The sequence below is a fragment of the Neofelis nebulosa genome, chromosome 16 (assembly GCF_028018385.1).
Source record: "Neofelis nebulosa isolate mNeoNeb1 chromosome 16, mNeoNeb1.pri, whole genome shotgun sequence".
Classification (NCBI taxonomy): domain Eukaryota; kingdom Metazoa; phylum Chordata; class Mammalia; order Carnivora; family Felidae; genus Neofelis; species Neofelis nebulosa.
Window position 1 is genome coordinate 59,528,318 of NC_080797.1, and position 4,380 is coordinate 59,532,697.

Genomic DNA, 4,380 nt, shown 5'->3' on the forward strand with positions numbered 1-4,380 from the left:
AATACATCTCTCTAGGCTGGAATATTGGATTCAAACTGACAGCAGGAGGCAAAACAGATCTTCTTGCCAAATTCTGCTTTTAAGTTAAATAATATTCATGTACAGGAAGGAAGAGGCCTGACCTAACGTGGTTTATATTTTTAAAAATATCCTGGAGGTTTTAGCTGCCCACAAATGGTCATCTGCCTACGTGGCTCCCAAACTGGAGTGCCAGAGGCCCTGTCTTCTGATCTAGACCCTGGCAGGGAGCATATGGCAAGAGGTCCGAGCGGGGAGGGGAAACTGGCAGTAGAGTGTATCAGGAATGGGAGCCTTTGTCGCTCATCTGGGAGGACCGACTGCAACCTTTTGGATGGGGGAGCCGGGGTCATACAGATCTCATCACGAGGGCATGATGACCAGGCCCCACTGTGAAAGGGACTATCATTTTTCACCACCTTGGCAGTCGTGAGAAAGATGGGTGGGACAGCTTCAGGCCCCCTTGCTTCTCCAAAGGTCTGGGCTCTGAGGCAGAAACAGAATTTCAGGCCACAGGGTATTTAGGAAACATCTCTTTCAACTTTTAGATTTTGCAACAAGTTGAAGTCCAGGGCATGCGAGTGATTTAATAGAGGTCATGCCATAAACTCAACATGGGTATCCCTTCCTGCCTGTGCCCTCACCCTTTAAGCCAATGACCTACCTCCAGCCCCACCAAGGTGAGTATAGATACCCATGGGCCTTCAAGGTAACTGTAAGACCTCTGCTCCCGTGCTCATCCCAGTACGTGGGTCTGACCCTTTACCTTTGGGGGCCCATGTTTCCTCCAACATCTGTATGTTGACCTCTTCTGTACCTTGACTCTCTTTTATTGATTTTATTGATTCATTGTCCCCACCTCTATACAGGTGAAATTCTCTGCTCCAGCTTCTACAGGAGACCCAATGCCTCACTGTGGAGTTCCTTCTCATCAGGAATCCAGTTTAAGGCATAAGATTCAATGCACGATCCAGTAGTTCAGGACCTTTCCTCTTCCTATTTCTGAATATCTAGAATCTGTCTCAATTTGTATTTACTGACAATTCCACGACAACACCGAATCCCTAGCTCAGCATTCCCTTCAAAAGCCAAGAGCATTCCTTCCGTTTATTGGAATCTTAGGGAAAAGATCAATATATTCCCCTGTTCCCAGGGCCCCACATCCTGTCTTCTGATAACCCTAGATATCCCCTCAGAGACTCTGACATTCAGTCCACCTGAAGCTCCCCATGTCCCCATGGTCAACTGTGTGACAGGGGCCTCTGGAAAGGTAATGTGATTTGGGGTCACATTAAGAGAAGCATGGGATGTGGAACGAGGGAGGCCTAAGCTCCATTCATGAAACTATCTCTGGAGTAGTATTTTCTTTTTTTTTTTTTTTTTTTTAATTTTTTCAACGTTTTTTATTTATTTTTGGGACAGAGAGAGACAGAGCATGAACGGGGGAGGGGCAGAGAGAGAGGGAGACACAGCATCGGAAACAGGCTCCAGGCTCCGAGCCATCAGCCCAGAGCCTGACGCGGGGCTCGAACTCACGGACCGCGAGATCGTGACCTGGCTGAAGTCGGACGCTTAACCGACTGCGCCACCCAGGCGCCCCTGGAGTAGTATTTTCATTGCTGAGGATTACAATTAAAGGAGACACACTGAGTGATTCAGAAATTAGAGGCACTCAACATCATGTCATATTAAATTGGGCTGTTTATCCTAGAGATGACTTGGGGAGTGTCATAACTGGCTAGGGGGCCGGAATGAACGGATCACACAGACAGGCACCAGACTCAAACTGTCAGTTCCCAGGAGCTGGGAAAGGACTAAGTGCCCACCAGTTGAGCGATGTGGCTGGCTTCCTCAACAAGAATGCAGACGGTAAGCACAGGTGGATAACTCACCTTTCAAGGAACAAACAGAAACCAGAAAACACCGGTCCAGAAATTCCAAAGTCCTCTCTGGAAAGTTCTCCCACCCTTAAGACACGCAAAGCCAAGCGACGCTAGAGCCCCTTCCCCCGCTGGCGACGTCAATGCCTCGCGTGGGCTCTCCACCTGGGGCCTCGGTGTCCCCGCCGGTATCACAGGGGCCCCATAAAGGTCCGGCCGGCGTAGGACGGCAAGGGGAGCGGGGCTCCGTAGAGACGAACGCCGGTGCCACTAGCGCAGCGCTGCGCGACAGGGACGGAGCACGTCCACACCAGCGGTCCCGCGAGCCCCAGCGAACTGGCCGGGCCTGCGCTGCACAGCCTAGGGGGAGGGGCAGCCTGGAGAACGCCCGGACGGAATCTGAAAAGTAAAAAATGCCACGGAGCTAAGGGGCGGCGCACGTGGGGACAACAGACCCCCGTCGCCAAGCCCCAACCTCAAGCCCCAGGCACGGACGGGGTTCGAACCCGCGATCTTCGGTTTACGAGACCGACGCCTTACCACTTGGCCACCGCGCCTGACAGCCGAGCGAGCGGTGGAAGCTCTCAGTGGAGGGTAGGCGGCGCAGGCGCAGGAAGCACATGGCTCCGCCTCCGGCCCCGCCCCCGGCCTCCCGCCCGCCCCTCCAGACCCGCCCCTGCAGACCCAGCTCTGCCAGCCGCTCGGTCGGGCCGGGCCTGGCGCCGGAGTCCTGCCTGCGGCGGGATCCGAACTAGCGGCGCTCTGGCCCGGCCCCGCCCTCCTCCCCGGGAAAGCCGGGAGGAGGCCCGCCGGGGATTAGCGAGAGGCTTCGGCGGGACCGGGAGCCCAGACGGAGAAAACCACGGCCGATGCTTGCTACGACGCGAGCGGAAGCGGATACCGCGGCCGCGAGCGCGCCGCTGTGTGACCTTGACCGGGTCTTTTCCGTCGGGTCGGCAGGTTGCGCGGGCAGCTACGGGGCTTCGGGCCGAGCATACCGGGAGCCGAAGGGGCAAGAAGGGCAGTGCGGGCGTGGACGGTCCTGGCTTTGGAAAAACATGTAGGGAGCCGGGTGGGGGGACGAGGGCCAGGCTTCTGGGGCGCGGGGAGGTGACTTTCCTTCGCTAACCCCGCAGGAGCGGCAGTCTGGGTAAGGAAAACCTTCCCCGGCTGGTTCACGCTCCGCCCTTGCCCTTCAAACCCTGGTACGGGAGACTCCTGATAAATATCTGTTTAGACAAGATGGCCTTGCCCGGGAGGAACCGACGTGGGCGCACAAGAAGATGCCCCCAGGGATGTTCGTGGCGACAGTGCTAGTGGGAGTGAACCTGGGAGGCGACCTGGATGAAGCTGATAGTCCGTCCATGCCAGGGAACAGGGGGTCACTATTAAAAAGGAATGATCTAGAGTCAAAGGAAGGATTGTCGGCATAGGTAGTGCGCAAAACCACCTGTGATTCAGAAAGCAGGATATCGGACAATAAAACCATTTATTAAAGGGAAAGACGTACAAAGCAGGTAAAAGTATAAAGTAGTAAAATATAAAGGAGGGGAGGAGACTGGCTGGAGATAGGGGACAAAAGGAACTTTGTTGGTAATGTTTGGTGTCTATTCTATGAAAGAGGGAAAAAGCTAAAATGGTGGGAATATGAGTGCTTATTATGATCCTTTATACTTTTTTGTAGATCTTGTATTTTGTTTAAAAAGTTTTTTTTTTTTAAGGCAGTTACGCCCCTCCGTCCGACTTTGGTGTGGCCACAGCGTCTGTTCCAGGAGAGGTGGGTGGGGGGTAGAAGAGCCCTCCTCCTGGGGGCAGGACATGGCCAACTGCAGCCAACTCCAGCCCTCCTGCAGGCCAGCGCCGGACGGGGGGGGGGCGGGGAGACACAAATCAGACCAATGGCACCATTGCTCACCCTTCCACCGCCACTCCAGAGTCATTCTTGCTTATTTATAGAACTTTTTAAAAAGTATACATCGTGGAGATTTAGGGAAACCCAGGAAAGCGATTTTTGTGTGTGCTTAAAACAAAACAAAACAAACAAACAACCACACACACAGTTTTATCTTGACCGTCTAAAAGTGTGGAAATGCCGTACTGTTTTCCATAGTGGCTACACCATGTTACATTCCCACTACCAGTGCACAGGCGTTCAAATTTCTTCACATCTGTGTCAGGTTTTTTTTTTTTTTTTTTATAGTGACCATCCTGATGGGCATCAGGTAGTATCTCATTGTGGTCGGATTGGCATTTGCCTGGTTGTGATGTTGAGCATATTTTCCTATGCTCACCGGCCATTTGTAGATCTTCTTTGAAGAAATGTCTATTCAAGGGGCGCCTGGGTGGCTTGGTCGGTTAAGCGTCCGACTTCAGTTCAGGTCATGATCTCACGGTCTGTGAGTTCGAGCCCCGCGTCGGGCTCTGTGCTGACAGCTCAGAGCCTGGAGCCTGTTTCAGATTCTGTGTTTCCCTCTCTCTCTGC

General features: G+C 53.3%; 1 non-coding gene across 1 annotated transcript; it reads right to left on the reverse strand.

Moving 5' to 3' along the window:
- Positions 1-2,383: 2,383 nt before the first annotated feature.
- On the reverse strand, positions 2,384-2,455 carry TRNAT-CGU (transfer RNA threonine (anticodon CGU)). The gene has a single exon. It is a non-coding gene; the product is annotated as a tRNA-Thr (tRNA).
- Positions 2,456-4,380: the final 1,925 nt, after the last annotated feature.